This window comes from Cajanus cajan, chromosome 9 (assembly GCF_000230855.2).
Source record: "Cajanus cajan strain Asha chromosome 9, NIPB_CcT2T_4, whole genome shotgun sequence".
Lineage (NCBI taxonomy): Eukaryota > Viridiplantae > Streptophyta > Magnoliopsida > Fabales > Fabaceae > Cajanus > Cajanus cajan.
Genome location: NC_138525.1, coordinates 13,932,084 through 13,949,907, shown reverse-complemented (window position 1 = coordinate 13,949,907; position 17,824 = coordinate 13,932,084). Strand labels below are relative to the sequence as shown.

The following is a 17,824-nucleotide window of genomic DNA, read 5'->3' as shown; positions in this document are numbered from 1 at the left end:
ACTCGAAGAACTGATGGATGACTTCGCTAAGGAGGAAGAAACCATCTATCCGAAGGAAAGGGATAGTTTAGTCGAGTTTTTATCAAAGAAAAAGGAGACTGATAGGGAGGTCATGCTGTGTCCTCGATGCAGTGCTGTCTTCGACAGAGCTGCTGCTAAGGCTTTCGAGGAGTCAGAGATGATGAGGAGCTACAAAGCCGAGAAACTTCGAGAAAAGCCTAAGCTTAATGCTGGATCGAGTGCTGGGTTAACCATGAGGCAGGTTGACATGCCTCAGTATAATGCTCCGGTGGGAAAGATGGAAATGTATAACTCATCGAGATTCGGCAATACTTTTGTGCCGAATGCAAATGCCCCTGTAGGAAAATGGACTGCCCCACCAAGGCCAATGATTGGTGGAATGGGTCGAGGGAAGCAAGTGATGAATTATGCTGGTCATCCAGTACAAGGGACTCCCGGAAAGTTCTCAAACATATCTGCAGGGCCTGGAAGATTCTCGACTGGAAGTTATGGGCGTGGTTTCCGTCAGCCCTTTAATAACTTAACCAAAACTCAGTGGAGGAGGCAGCAAAGGATGCGAAAGACTACCTTTGAAGGGTTCAGAGGGAACCGTTTTTCGATTCCTGTACCTCAAAAGGGGGAATCCTCTCAAAAATTCATCGAGGACGATGAGGATCTAATAACTGATTGTTTCGAGAGCGGTTTCGATGATTCTCTAGAAGACATCTGTGGGATAGTATCAATTCTGCCTTCCGAGTACGCTGGGGCCATGGAGTCTGTAAATGAACAAGAGGACATTCATCGAGAAGATTTCTTCGATGATCCCAATTATGAGTCCAAGATTGTGTGGGTCAATCAGATCTCGAGGATTATCCCCAAATTTAATTCAGCTGTATTCGATTCCCCCACTGAAGAGATGAAAGGTCACCTTAAGCCTTTATTGCTAACTTTGATGATCGAAGGGCAAGAGGTGAATAAGGTTTTGGTTGACGGAGGTGCAGTTGTGAATATCCTCCCCAGGACAATGCTGAAGAGGTTTGGGAAGTCCATGGCTGACTTGAAGCCCCATAATATATTGATCTCAGATTATGCAGGAAAGTCTTCACACCCTGAAGGTTTGATTCTGCTTGATGTTCAGATCGAAAGCGTGAAGAGAACTACCATGTTTATAGTAACTCCATCAAAGGCAAACTTTAACGTCTTGTTAGGAAGAGAATGGATTCATGGGGTAGGAGTTGTCCCTTCGATAGTAGACCAAAAGATTTTCTTTTGGAATGACGACAAAGGTTTGGAAGTCCTCGAGGCGAATCAGAAGGCATACGAGGTAGGTATATACTTTGCCGATCAGCAATTAATGGCATTTGCAAAGACCAAGCCTTTCGATGCCTACAATATTGGAGTTATGGATGAAGAAGAGGGAGTGAAGAAGATTTTCTGTTGGGATATGAAGAGAGGTTTTGTGATTCGAGCCGAGAAAGATTCAGCTCCAATTGAGGAATGAAGGATGAAGATCCTTATTCGAGCTTCTTAGCTCGAATATCGGCCTACATGGTCGATTGAACGGCCAACATGGCCGAGGAAGATGAAGATAGTGAAGCAACGTCAAAGGATGTCGAGGTTGATAAAAATAGCACGACCACTTTGGCCGAAGAAAAACAAAAAACAAAGAAAGAAGGTATGGATTGTGAAGTTGAAAAGAATGAAGAAAAAGAAAAAAAGGAAAATCAAAGGGACCAGGAGGTCTCGAAGGAAAAAGAAAATGAAAAAACAAAAGTTAAAATGGACCAGGAGGTCGAAACTTTTAAAGAGGACAAAGAGCAAGAGTCAGAACTCAAGTTAGATTGTGTTTTCGATGATTCACCGTTGGGATTTGAAAGAGCAACCAAGGAAGAACATAAATTAGAATCTCAGGATCCACTTTAGGAAATTAACTTGGGAACTATCAAAAATAGAAAGGTAACTTATATTAGCAAGCTCTTGCAAGGAGAATTAAAGGAGGAATTAATTCGAGTACTGCATGAATATAAAGACTGCTTTGCATGGGATTATGATGAAATTTCGGGATTAGATCGAGGATTGGTGGAACATAGGTTACCCATAATTCCCAGAAAGAAACCTGTCAAGCAAAGCCCTCGAAGGTTCGCTCCTGAAGTAATCGAAAAAATCAAGGAAGAAATTGAGAGATTACTGAAAGCAAAGTTCATTAGAACTTCGAGGTATGCTGAGTGGATATCGAATGTCGTGCCAGTTATGAAGAAGAATGGAAAACTCAGGGTATGCATTGATTTTCGAGATCTCAACACAGCAACCCCCAAAGATGAGTATCCTATGCCCATCGCTGAAACTATGATAGACACTGCTGCAGGTAATGAAATTATGAGTTTACTTGATGGTTATTCTGGATATAACCAAATTTATATTGCAGCTAATGATATATCGAAAACTGCTTTTCGATGTCCATGTGCTTTAGGCATTTATGAATGGGTGATGATGTCGTTTGGATTAAAAAACGCAAGTGCCACTTATCAGAGGGCAATGAATTTAATATTCCATGATTTAATTGGTAAGTTTGTACAAGTGTATATTGATGATATAATTGTTGGGTCGAAACAAAAGGAGGATCACCCAAGCCATTTAAAATTATCTTTTGAGAGAATGAGAAAACATGGTTTAAAAATGAATCCACTAAAATGTGCTTTTGGTGTTACAGCGGGAGAGTTCTTGGGGTTTTTCATACATCAGAAAGGGATCGAAGTGAATCGAAATAATACTAAAGCCATCATGGAGACTAAACCTCCATCGAACAAGAAAGAACTTCAATCTCTCCTAGGTAAAGTAAACTTTCTGAGAAGATTTATATCGAACTTGTCTGGCAAAACTAAAGTATTTTCTCCTCTTTTACGTTTGAAAAAGGAGCAAGAATTTCGATGGAATGAAGAGCACCAAAAGGCGTTCGATGAAATCAAAGTTTATTTGGCTCATCCTCTAGTGCTTGCACCACTCTCTAAAGGAAAGCAATTGAAGTTGTACATCTCAGCTAGCGATTCGACCATTGCGGGCATGCTGGCGCAAGATGATGATAATGGCATCGAGAGAGTCATTTATTATTTAAGTCGAATGTTAGTAGGAGCAGAAACTATATATACTCCTTTAGAGAAATTATGTTTAAGTCTTTATGTTGCTTGTACAAAGTTGAAATATTATCTTAGGCCTTGTGATGTTGTAATATTTTGTCGAAGTAATGTGATTAAGTATATGTTGTGTAAACCTGTTTTACATTCTCGAGTTGGCAAATGAGCACTTGTGTTAACTGAATACTCATTAACTTTCAAGCCGTTAAAAGCAACTAAAGGACAAGTAATTGCAGACTTTCTTGCGGATCACTCGAAAGAAACTGAAGAGGTTATTTACTTAACCACTAAGCCTTGGAAACTATTTTCGATGGCTCGAAACATGAATTAGGCACTGGGATAGGTCTGTTAATCATTTCCCCCAAAGGGATCCCGACTAAATTATCATTAACAACATACAGAGGATACTTGAACAATGAAACTGAGTACCAGGCACTCATAACGAGACTCAAAATTCTCAAAGAGTTAGGTGCTAGGAACGTATCAATTCGAGGTGATTCACAACTAGTCATCAAACAACTAACTCAAGAGTATAAGTGTTTAAACGAAAAATTAATTGAATTCAAAACTCGAGCTGTATAGTTACTTAATGCGTTTGATGAAGTTGAGTTACAACATATTCCTCAAGACTCGAATACCATTGCAAATGAATTGGCTCAGATGGCATCAAGGTATAAAGTAAGTAAGGAGTGTCTCGAGTCTCTGATTCATACAGAAAATGAGTTGTTAGGCCATCTAGAGATTCTAAGTGTTAGTTCCCCTAGTCAACAGGATTGGAGAAGCAAATTAGTCGAATACTTGCAAAATCCCAATTTGAAAATCGAAAGAAAAATTAAACTCCAAGCCCTCAATTATGTCTTGTTAAATAGCGAATTATACAGAAGAGGTTTTGATGGAGTTTTGTTCAAATGTCTCGGGAGTCATGAAATTTATACAGCTATGGCAGAAATACATGAAGGCATCTGTGGAGCACATCAAGCAGGTGAAAAGATGAAATGGACCTTGTCGAGGAAAGGTTTCTATTGGCCGACGATGATCAGAGATTATATCGAATTCGCAAAAATTTGTGGAGAATGTCAAAGACATGGGCCAATACAAAGGGTACCTACAAGTGAATTGCATTCAATCATTAAACCATGGCCATTTCAAGGCTGGGCAATCGACTATAATAGGGCAAATACATCCGCCTTCCTCGAAAAATCATAAATATATATTGGTTGCCATAGATTATTTCACAAAATGGGTCGAGGCAATTCCCTTGAAAGAAGTTGAGCAAAAAGACATAATTGATTTTGTCGAAGATCACATTATAACGAGGTTTGGAATTCCCCAAACAATTACTACTGATCAAGGCACAATGTTTACGGGTCGAAAAGTTGCTCAATATGCTGAATCTCGAGGAATTAAATTGATAACTTCGACACCATACTATGCACAAGCAAATGGACAAGTAGAGGCCGCGAACAAAATTATTATCAATTTGATTAAGAAGCATATTTCGAGCAAGCCTCGAAATTGCCATGAAACTCTTGTTCAAGTACTATGGGCTTACAGAAATTCTCCAAGAGATGCTACGAAAACTACCCCATATAAACTGGTGTATGGGCACGAGGCTATTCTTCCTATAGATATTAATTTACAATCAATTTGTATACAGAAACAAAATGAATTACCTATGGAGGATTATTGGAATTTAATGTATGATGAATTGGTTTCTTTAGAGGAAGAAAGATTGATTGCATTGCAAAACCTTGTTCAACAAAAGGAAAGAGTCGAGAAATCATACAATAAGAGAGTCAAAGCACAATGATTTCGAGTTGGTGAGTTAGTATTAAAAGTGATTCTTCCCATGGATCAAAAATCTCGACACTTTGGAAAGTGGTCTCCTAATTGGGAAGGTCCCTTTATAGTTGAGCAAGTATATTCGAAAAACGTATACGTGATTAAAGAAATCGACTCAAATGTGAACAAAGTTATAAATGGAAAATACATGAAACACTTTCATGATAGAGCAGAGTATTAAGAGTTGTTCAGTACAAGCCAAAGATAAATCAAAAAAATCGAGGTTAAAAAATCTAATTATTACAAAACTTGGACTTGAAATCTTTAAAAGCCTTATAAGCTTCATCCAAGCTTTGCCTTCGAGCAACACACTGACTCTCCAGATGCTTCTTGTGCTCCAAAGTTTTGGCCAGCCTTGAAGAGATAACCTTGCCTTCCTCTTTTAAGCTCTTCTGACGTTTCACAACGTCTTGACTTTGAGTCTTCAAGGTGGCCTATTTCGAGCGAAGAGTATTCAACTCATGCTGCAAGGCTTCAATGGACGTTGTGCAATTTGTTTCCTCCTGTTGTAACTTCTTTAAAACAGGGATCATCTCCTCCGTAGCTTTCCGAACGGAGATTAGATCTTCGCGGAGCTTTTCGAGTTTAGCACGATCTCCCTCGCTTTCAACTTCGATCTGAGCCATTTCTTGGAAAGTGGTAGACCACTTCAATCGAAGATCTGAGGCGAGAGTAAAAGACTGGGTAAACTCTTGCAGCTCAACATGGATTGCAGGAGGAAGGTCAGAGAAGGCAAGCAAGTCTTCGACCATCTGCTCAACTTCGATTTTAAAGGCTGGGTCGAGGAGGGCTTGATCCAAGTCATCTGCATAGGCCTTGGACCTGAAAGACTCGAGCACAGGTTGGTAAGATGGGTTTGTCTCGGACACTTGTTCAACGTTCTCTTTCTCCTTTTCTGACCTAGATGGACCACTCGTCCAGTTGTCGAGAACGTCGAAAATACTATTGATATCCTCGTCCTCTTCGTTGAAAAAGCTCATCAAGTCCAAGTCAGTTGAAGGGATCGAGGAAAGCCCTTGTATAGAAGATTCGACGCCACCTTGGGTCGAAGGAGAAGTAGTGAAGGGCTTAGGAAATTCAGTCAAAATGTGAGATAGAGTAAGAAAATATAGGACAAAATAAGGGTTTCTCACTGTCTTAGTGCTGCCCGAGTCCATTTTTTGTTTTTTCGAGGTCTCAACACTCTAAAACATACAAGAACCCAAAAAAAAGTCAAGAAATAAACAAATCCAGAAATTTGACTGAAAAGTTAGCTCGAAAAAGAATTGTACCTTGGAGCGTAATGAGACCTTGTCAGAAGCGGTCTTTCGTTTTCGACCTTTCTGTGATGGCTCTTTAGTATCATCACCATCGTCATCACTCTCCCAGTTGGGAGTTTGTTCAATGTGTTGTGGAACACGTTGAGGAATAGCAGCTGTATAATGCATAAATATAGAAAGGGAATGAGATAAAGACGAAGTAGAGTTCGAGAAAATTTCTTGGTTAAGAGTCATTTACCAGGGGGAGGATTGGTATTATCGACCCAACAGAATGGCCAAAATCTTCTTCGAGGAAAATCGTACAGGGAACATCTCACGTAGGTAACTCGGTCTTTTACGGGAACTACTTTGCGGTCAAGGTAAAATGGGTCGAGTGTCTTCACCCAAGATTGGTGAGATAAGTGTTTTACTAAACCAAAAAGGGCATTTGGAAGAGGAGGTATGTGTTTTGGACAAAATTTTTCGAAATCAGTTTTTCCTCAAGGGTTAATCACCTTCTTCGAGCGGATGTTCCTTTGTACCATTTTCGATAAAGAGACAGAGGCATCGAAGATGGTTCGACCAATGTTGTCGGGCCGATAACAAACTTTAAAAAATTGCTCGAATTGATAAATAATAGTTTGGTTCTTGAAAGTACCTGATTGTTTGGGTCCCTGCGAAGAAAGAGGAGAATTAATCAGCTTCTTCAAAAAACCATCAAAGTCGACAAGTTTGTCTACATAATATTCACACCACCATCGAAGATAACATCTTGAGACTAGGAAGGAGGGAGAGAAAGTAGATGGTGTAAGCCTAAGTTCTTTGTCAGGGCGGAGAATGAAATCTAAGACTTCCTGATAGTTCCCTTCTTCGACACACATATCAACATCAATGCTCTCTTTACGTCGAAGAGGAAGGGGTTTCATTTGGCAGAGTCCAAATTGTCGAGCAAAAAGTTGGGGCTGATAAGGGTAAATTCTAACATCCTTTTGTCGCATGCCTGACATAATCACATCCCAGGACAAAAAACCAAACCACATCTCGATAGCATCTGGGGTCATATTCCAAACTTGATTGTTTCGACGAAGCCAAGGAGGACCTATCAAAGAGGGACGTATAAAAGAAGCCAAGTCTTCACTAAATTGACTAAAACTGAGAATTGCATCAATATATTTCGCAAAGTTGTCAATTAAACGCTTTCAAGGAGTAAGCGTAGTCAGGCGGGCTCCTTCAAGTTCACATGTTGGGTTGAAAGACGAGAGGTCAACGAAAGTTTTCTTTCAAAAATTGTGTTCAACCATAATTGTAGTAGCCACAAGAGTCCAGAGAGGTTTCGAGGGCCAGACTCTCGGAAAACGCTTTCTGAGGCTTCATCGAGACACGTATACAAGGAAGCTAATAAAAGTTTACTTAAACAAATCTTATTTTTTAGGTGTAAGGCTTGTGCTAGAACGTAATAATATTTCGGAACCTGAAGAGAGGGGGTACAGAAAACACAAGCGGATAACTAGTACATCAGAAAAGCAATATGTTCAGACTCGAAAATGGGGGTACCAAGTTGTCCTACATGAGCATTAATAAAAGCTATATAAGTCTTCTTATCCCAGGTAATAGAAACCTCCTTGATCGAAAATTCTTCCTCGAAAGCGTCAGGATGAAATCTCTCTCCACGAGGGTTTAAGCCAGTTATTGTTGCAATATCCAATAGTGTAGGGCAAACGAAACCACAGGGGAACTCGAAAGCTCGAGTCTCTCTATTCCAGAAGAAGATTGTAGAAATGAGCATTTGAGGGTCGAAGAGATGCAAATCAAATTTTGCGAGTTGGATAAACTCGAATATGCCAGTTTTTACCCAAGAAGACCTCATTGCATCCTCTACACGAAGTAACCATTGTAGGTGCCTATCTTTAACAGGGGAAAAGCCCTAAAAATCTTAGTAGTATCACTAAACAAAGACAGATCTATCTCTGAGGAATGAATGAAGGGTAAGGTGGACGAGTCTTCAGGTAATAAGGTGTTGCCAAATTTTTTCTTATTTTGACCTATAAACGACCCTAAGAAAGCATGCACATTACCATTCTCAAGAGAGAAGGGAAGTAGTACCTGAGATTGGAAGATTTTTAGGCTTGCCTCTTCCATGCCGGGAATAGGGACGAAGGTGTCATCCCCATCTTTAACCTTGTAGACTTGGGCATTAGCCATCAGAAGAGGGCCTGTTTGAGTAGAGGTTGCGGCAGCCATGGTCGTCACAGTGGTCATGATAGGAGATGTTGCAGTTGCCAAGACTGGAGATGAGGCCGAGGCAGCAGTAGGAGAAGCTGCGGACGCTACGGCAGCAGAGGTTGAAGCAGTGGAAGAAGCCATTACAAACAGAGGCAAGAAGTGAAGAATACAAGAATGCAGTGTCGCCGGAGAAGAGAACCAAGAAACGGAGCAAGAAGACAAGAAGAAGAGAAAGCTTAGGCGCGAAGGAAAAGAGCAAGAGATTGTTGAAAGTGATTTTTACTCTAGGGTAAAAAAGGGGTTTTTAACGTGCTGATGGGCCTAAGGTAAAATGGGCTTACCAAATTAAATTCAAATTTTAATTTGAATATTTATAACATCCGCCAAAACGCTTTCTGTTAGATGAGTTTATAGAGTAACGTGAGCACGCGCCGTCAGGGTAATCACATGTCACATCAAACAGTCATTTGCATTAAATAGGGGATCAGGGTAGGTTTTCATCGAAGAAATATAAAGTTACTATTTGAAGCTATTTGATGAGGAATCGAAAATAACTCTCGATAGGAATTCAAAATCTCTCTGGCCAGTGCACATCAAGATTGAATTCCTAAGGGGCATTTGTTAGGATCATTCGAAGACCAGGTAACTCGAAAAGCACATTCATGAGTTTCAGGAAATATCAAAAGCTCGAGTTATTCGTACTCGAAGTATAGTCGAATAAATAAGTCAAATTAGACCGAGAAGTACTCGAAAGATGGAGATTACTAAAGGTTTCCAAGTAGTGTGAATAGTTATCTCAAAGCGGTTAACAGAAAATGGATCGAAGAATGTGGGTCGAACGGTTATGAGAAGTTACATACAATTATGAGCAGTTACATAAACTCACACCCACGTCAACCATAGTGAGTAGCGGTTACACCCCATAATGCACAAACTTAAATTTAACCGCTATCGACTAGATCTATAAATATGGGGAGTGTGGTGATTTCAAGGGGTCGGAAAACTCATACTAAGACTAGAATCTGAAGCACTCTCTTCCTGCGCATATGGCTTTCGTGCAAGGAATCGTTTTTGGGTATGACTAATTCTCGGCCACTTTCCTTTTTGCTTTATAGGAGTAGAATTAGTGTAGTTCTCTCAGTTTCTTTCTTTTAATCATGTAGTTATATCGCTTTGGCATTGTAACTCTGAAACATTATGCAAGTTGAACCATGATTTGTATTGCAAGTATCTCAATTATTCATTCTGTTCATCTTAGCATTTATGTGTATGGAAATTATTGTTTGTTAATTATTGAAGAATTTTTAGAAACAAGTAATCATTAATCTTCCTACTCCTCCTCTTCTCGTTTTATAAAACTCAAAAACATCACATATCTAAATTGAAACGTTTATTGTGCTAGTTCAAGTAAAAAGAATCCATAAAACAAATTCCACCGTAAACAGAGACATAAGAGTAAAAGACGTTTAGTATAGACAAACTAAATATTTTAATGAGTTATTCACTTATACACTGTCAGTGTAAAGTTTTTTTACATTGATAACTAATCAGATCTTTTAATAGTGTCATGTCAGTTGCTTATTTAATGAAATAAAAATAAAATAAAATAATTTAAAAGATCTGATTAATTATCAGTATAAAAAAAACTTTACACTGACAGTAAAATTTTTTTACACTAACAACCAATTAAATATTTTAATAGTATCATGTTAATTACTTATTATTTAAATTAATTTTTTATTCATTCGGATCAAATTTCGGAACAAATTTTTGGAGGATGAAGCATTTTTCACATAAATATCAATAATTGAAAATCACGTGATAGGCACGGTTTGTTTGAAATCCAAGAAAGGAGACGATAGTTTAGCACAGTACGGACAAAGGACATAGGCACGCATCTAAATTCCATGAATGACGTACAATTATTATTTTAACTTTTATTTAAAAAATGAATTGGTTTGCGGCACATGAAATTGAGGGCGAACAAGTATGAGGGGAAGTTCCAGACAGCTGTTTCGCGTTGAATAAAAGGTCCACTTCTGATTTTTAATTATTTTATTTTATTTTAACATTTAAATGCAACACTTTAAAGACAATTTTCTTTTTCTCATTTGGTGGGTGACAACATTTTAAAGGTTACAAGTTGAGTTTCTTTTTTCTGTCGTCTTTGCCCCCACAGACGTCCAACATTCATAGTCAATGTCATAACATAACTTGTGCTCACGCACATTAATGCGTACGCGCCAATTACATTTCATCCTAATTTTCTTTTGCCGCGTTTATTTGTAACATTCTTCGAAATTTACCGAGGATGTATTTGCTCAAAATTTTGAGAAGAAAAATTAATAAAGAAAGAAATTAAAAAAAAAATAAGAAAACATAGTAATATTTAAAATAGTGTTTCCCCAACATTTTTTAACCTTTTTCTCTTTCAATTCAGAAATTAAACCAATGAAATTTATTTTTTATGTAAAAAAAAATGAGGAAACTAGTTTTTATAAAAAAGCTATGACGAGTAAGTTTTTCAAACTAATTTACAAAATACATATATAGAAGGTTTTTTTTTTCAAGTCATCTCATCCTTTATAGCTTAGAGCATCTCTAGTAGGATTGCTTATAAGCAACCCCACTTACCATATCAGCGTGAAAATCAGTGTGTGAATTGCTTAAAATTTACAAAAATTACTTATATAAGCACCGGTTCTTAAGAAAAAAGAAAAACATGAAGCTGATGTGGCAAGTGGGGTTGTTTATATGCAATCCCACCGGAAATGCTCTTACAAATATATTCTCAAAGTGTATATTTGAATACTTGGCATCAAATCAATGAAAAATATACAAAGTTTTACCATATAGACATATATTATGTGATAGTACTGCATTTTTTATTTATTAAAATACAAATAATTATTTTATTTTTAAATTCTTAAATATATAATTAATTAATTATCTTAATTTTAGAATGACTCATATATATTTTTAAGGGTTTGAACATTTAATTAACAATTTACTTATATATTTTTAATTCAAATTTTATAACATATTCAAAATTAAAAAATATAAGATTTATTTTAATTTCATAATCAACTCTTATATATTAAATGTAAGCATACTTATTATGTGAGAGTATTTTTTTAAAAAAAAAATATGAATTTTTTTAGAAATTATTTTAATTTCTTATTTAATTCAATTTTTATTTATCATAATTATTAATAAATTAAATTTTAATAATTTTAAAATAAATCATCGAAAAATAAAAATAATCTTGTGTTAAAATATAAATTAGTTATAATAAATCTAAAATATAATTTATATTTTTAAAAATACCTATTCGTATAAATTTTAAATATAAAATTTATTTTTATATATAATTTATTATAAATTTTAATTACAAATAATAAATATTTAATTTTTGTGTTGGATATGCTAAAATACCAGTACAACTATATAATTGAAAATTAAAAATGTAAAAAAGAAATATTTTATCACATAGACATATGTCACGTAATAACGTTTTATTATCTTTTATTTCTAAAAGATAAATCACTTTTTTTATTTTTTAATTCATAAAATTTATAATAATGTTAGTTAAGGTTATTAAGGCCAATATATTTTTCACGATTTCAAAATTTTAATTGATAATATAATTATATACTATGATTCAAATTTATATCAAATTTAAATTAAAAAATATCAGATGATTTTTTTTAAAATTTTATAATATTCAAGGAATACATAATAATTAATCAAATATATCTTAACACTTATGTTTAAATTTTAACAATATACATTTTCAATAACTTTATTTTAGAATGTAAATTTAGTTGATTCAATCATTAAATTTTTATATAATTTATAATTTTTTAGTAATATTATTTAATTATAGATATTTATACATGTTTTGAATAGTATATTAAATATTAAAATAAAATAATATGATAAACTACTAAATAATTTTGAAGTTGTACAAATTTTTATATACTTAATTTAATTAGTAATTAACAAGATTAACTCGCTAAACTTTTAAAACGTCAAACCCTCTCATAACTCCCTTGACCCAATAATAATTTCTGGAGTTAAAGAAACTAATCCAGGATTAAAACACTTTCTTTTCTTTTTATTAATTAATATAAGTCCCAGAATAATACATATTATATAATCATATTTTCACAAAACGCTTCTTAATTTTGGTAAGACACATTTAATTAATTTTCAAAAGCATATATTATTATTTAGAAAAATTTGGTGTCTTACAACTGATGTTAGTATTTATTTTAATTTTATATACCATTTTAAAAATTAATTAATTAATTAATAAGGTAATATAAGATAGAAATAGGAAAAATAATTATAAGCTAATGTCTCATAATAAGAGTAAATACTTATAAAATTACATCAAAATGATTTACGAGACCCTTATATAAAAATAATTTTATGTATTTTTTTCGATTCTAAAAACAATATCTATAAACACTTATACAATAAATATTTAGTAAAATTTACTATTCCTTAAACTCTCCATAATTTTTTAGGTGTACCTTCTCATAGTACCACTCATATCGCACGGCCAAATTTCAATGTACATCAATTTGCATTCAAAATTATTGTTGGGCGACGAGATTTTATGCATCTATTGTCACGGACTGTGAGACCCCGCAGCCCTTCATTTCTTTTTCTCACCTCCCTCACTTGTTCACTCTCGTATTCTCTTTGCCCCATTCTCTCTTCTTTACTTTTCTTGCCTTGGTCTCAATTCTCTGAAATCATTTGGTGTTGTAGGTGCTGAGTGAAGGTTGAAAACTCCAAAGTTTCCTCTTCTTCTCCGTCTCTCTTTTCTCATTCGTTCTTCTTCCCGGAAGTTCGGAATTTTTCACCAAGGTAAGGGAAGCTAGGATTCATGCTAGCTGCGTGAAAATGAGTTTAGCAACTCATGAATGGTTTGATGATTGGATGATTGATGGTTGTGGTTGTTGGAAATAGGTTTTCGGGGTTTCGGGGTTATGACGAAATTTGGGGATTTTTGATGATTTGTGGTTGCATGCTGAAAATGAGTTGGTTTTCGTGTTGTGGGATGAAAATGTGGAGTTTTGGACCGATTGCATGTGTTTGGATGACTTGATTTTGCAAGTTTTGAAGAAATTTTAGAACTTGGTGAGTTGCTGCTTGGTATCACGCGGGCGCAGTTCTTGGCGCCGGGCACGTGACCATCAGAGGACTCTATTGGGCAAGCCTGCCGGGCGTAAAGTTGTGTGCGCCGAGTGAGCTTGAGAATATGAGCCTCTGGATAGCCCATGTCGGGCGTGGTGTGGACCGCGCTGGGCACGATATCAGTAGGTAACTTAGTTTTCTTTGGTTTTTGGTGTTGCGTCGAGCGTGACTACGTCTCGCCAGGCGTGGAGACTCCTTGGGGGTCTCTGCCAGAGGTGGCGCCAGGCGCAATTGGTATTGCGTCGGGCGTGAGACCTTGGGGAGGTCTCTAGCTTCCTTGCGCCGAGCGCGGATTTGGCACGCCGGACGTGTAAGGCTCTTTGAAGTCTTTGCCTCCTATCACGCTGGGCGCAATTGGAATTGCGCCGAGCGCGTTTGAGCCCTGGTGCTCTCTGGTTGGGCCACGCCGGGCGCGACCATGAGTGCGCCGGGCGCCGATGTGTGTTTTCTTATATGCTGTTAAATGCTGATATATGATGATGTTTGCCGAGCTGAGCTGTTGTAGGCCGTAAGGTTGAGCTATTGTAGGAGATCTCTTAGCTGATATGCGTGACGACGCATTGTGTGTTTACTGCTATTTTTGCTGAATGATGTGAGTTGTATATGTGATGAGTTGTATGCTGATGATTGCTGAACTAGATGATGTGCTGATAAGCTGTAGTTGTTTCTAATTGTTGTACTTATATGTATATATATGCTTATTCTTTTCACTAGCTTACCCTTTGTTGTTTCCATGTGGTTTGGACTGCAATGATCATACTGTGTATGGGAGCAGAGCAGGGTTAGGTTGGTGTCTTGAGGCGGGTCTGTAGCTGACAGATGCAGTGGATGCATTTTTGTTGTTTTTGCTGTTTTGACTACTTCGTGTAGCATTGCTGGATGTATTTTGTATACTCTGATTTTTAAGCCTCAGGCTAGACTTTGTGTATATATTTTAGCTGCTTATATATATGCATGCTCTTTTCTGTGGGGCGCTGTGATGTTTAGTTGTGTGACGGCCAAGCGGGTCGTTACACGAACAATCCCAATCAAGAAGCATCAGACTTGTTCCTTATGCATTTTAAATAATAATAATAATAATAATAATAATAATAATAATAATAATAATATTGTTGTTCCTACATGTCTAGAAAGTGACATATAGGAATCCAGGATATGGCTAATTTATAAATAGTCTCTCTCATTAATCTACTGAGATGTCTTGTTAAGGATAATCGTGACGGTCTAACAATGTCAAAGCGGACTATACTTTAAATACAATGATTCTAATAATGTTAGCGGACTTATGGTCGAAACAATTATTATTATTATTATTGTTGTTGTTGTTGTTGTTGTTTAATTATAGTATATTGAAGCAGCTTGCACTACAAAAATGTTTTAATTTAGAGTCGTCTTTTGGCCGACTCTAAATAATAAAAACCGATGTAATATTATATTTATTGTCGATCATTGGTTGATTTTTAGCTGACTTTAAATAAGTTGACACAAATTTTTTTGTGTCAGCTAAGCCATCAACTACAATTTTATTTATTTTAATTTTTTATTGTCAATTAAGTTGACACAAAATTTATTTTATTTTTTCTTCATATTCTTTTTCCAGCTTATCATTTATTCGTTCGTATTTTTTAGCACTGTCGAGACTCATCCTAGAACCTCGATATGTTAAGTTAACTTGATAACTAATTACACCATGACACAATCTGTGTATATAAGATTGAAAAAATTAATTATATTTATCTCTCTCAAAGCATGTATAGTGTCGGAAAAGCCAACATTATTCTTTAGATATAGTGTCGACTTTTATGACGCTAAATTTAAATTGAGTTTAGTGTCGGAAAAGCTAATGTTATTCTTTACATATAGTGTCGGCTTTTCTGACACTAATTTAAGTTAAGTTAGTGTCAGAAAAGCCGACGTTATATTTAAATGATAGCGTCGACTTTTCTAACACTAAACTCAAATTAAATTTAGTGTCAAAAAAGGCAACGCCACATCTTAAAAATATAGCGTCGACTTTTCCGACATCAACTATTAGCCGACACTTATTTTCTGCAGCTATTTCAGTGTTTTCTTGTAGTGTTGACAAATTACTATATTTGACAAAAAACAACACATCATGCAATGGAAAACACAAAGATCATTACTAACCTGAGATTCTCATGTAAATAGTACATGAATATTCATGCAATAGATATATGTATATTGTATAAGGTGCAGAAAAAATAAAAAGAGTTCCTACTTATCTCATTTCAAAACATAAAGTCTCTTATGAGATTAGAGTAAACATTGTACATGTATACACATCTACAATTATCATCACTGAAAACATAAAATCCTAAGTGTTGGTGAAACAACTCTAAAAATTGTTGTATCATAACATTCCAACAAAACACCATCCCTAGCATGGTCATCCAACTCGATGTTCGCTTCTAGCCTACTCCTGATAATGACACCCTCTACCCAACATATTAACATACTCATATACTATATATATATAAAAAAGATAATTAAAAGAGTCTAAAAATAACTTCATTAAATAGAATTCAATTTGCAAAGTCTCTAAGAGAAAATCAAATTTGTAATACATAAACCAAAACTAACGAAATACTAAAACAAGATATTAACAAATCCATTACAAGTCAAAGAAACTAACATAAGCCCTAAAACTGACACAGGGCAAAGGAAACAATAAATCCTAAGTTAAACACTCCGATATCACATCCTATCATAGTTCAACTCACCACCACAACATAAGGCTTATGCCTCATTTCTAGCATCATTGTCATGATGATCATCACCTACAAAACATAGACAAAATGCAAACATAACAAAAAGGACTGTGAGAAACATATCACTCTGGCTATGAGTGTGAGATATGGTTGGATAGCCACATAACAACAACATAACATATATCACTAAACAATCTTAATAACATTTACACACACATACGAGGAGGGATTCACTTACTCCTAAAGTAAGTCAATAATTCATGTTATATATCAAATTTCAACAATCTAACCATTAAATTAAGAATTTTATTTTATAGATTAAGTCTACAAAATTTTAAAAAACTTGAAAATTATATAATACTTCATTATATATTATTCAAATCAACATACAAAATATTTTTATGATTATCTATTAAAGTACTTTTCAAGTTTTTTTTTTTAAATTTGTAAATTTGATCTATGCATTAAGAACTTTTAATTCAATAATTAAATTATTAAAATTTAATGTAGAACATAAATTATTAAGTAAAGTAAGTGTATTAAAACTTACTTTTAAAATAAGTAGATTATCTCTCTCTTTATATATATATATATATATATATATATATATTAGTTGTAGTATGTTATCGACCTATACTAAAATTTTAAGAAAAAAATTATTCATTTCGTTATTTCAATTAATTGATACTTAGATATTGTAGTAAATTGATTTTTTAAAATCAATAAAAAAAATCATATTAATACTCTTATCTAATTCATTATAATTATGAACTACTACTCTTCACTTGTTAATAAAGTTTAGTTTTACTGCGCTACCACGACTCCGACTTAATCGCTAACATTGCCCCACACTTGTTAATTCAATAAATATTTCTAATATTTTTTTTTTGTTTTCCATTCATCATTTAATTAGTATACTTTTGACTCTTTTTTCCATAACGCAAGAATTTGAAAAGGGGGAGGGAGGAGCTCTACGGGTTTTGGAAGCATTTTGAAAATGGCGGTGGATGGCACGTGCTGTCATGGAGGCATGGTTTGGGGATGATGGTGACTTATTGCTTTTAATTGATTAAGGTTGGTGGATTTATCACGATGGTGAAGAAGAGATTCTGGAAATGATTTTTGGAATCTGAGCATGGTTACACTGAACCATCAACAGAGAGAAAGTATTAATATGAATTTTTTTATTGATTTAAAAAAATTAAATCACTATAATATTTATGTATTTAATTAATTGAAATAAAGGAATGAATGATTTTTTTTTGTCTTAAATTTTAACGTTGGTTGCTAACATACTTCAACTAAAAAATAGGTGTATCTGTAAAAAAATATTTGGTTTAACCTAGAGAGGTTTGTTTGTTAAAAAGAATACTTGTTTGAATCTGAAGAGACTTAAAATAATACTTGGTTAAGTCTGGAGAGACTTATTTGTAAAAGAATACTTGATGTTAAA

General features: G+C 35.0%; 1 long non-coding RNA gene across 1 annotated transcript; it reads left to right on the top strand.

Annotated features, from left to right (window-relative positions):
- The first annotated feature begins 11,806 nt into the window (after positions 1-11,806).
- On the top strand, positions 11,807-14,610 carry LOC145951722 (uncharacterized). The gene is made up of 2 exons (XR_014429606.1): positions 11,807-13,312; positions 14,418-14,610. It is a non-coding gene; the product is annotated as an uncharacterized LOC145951722 (long non-coding RNA).
- Positions 14,611-17,824: the final 3,214 nt, after the last annotated feature.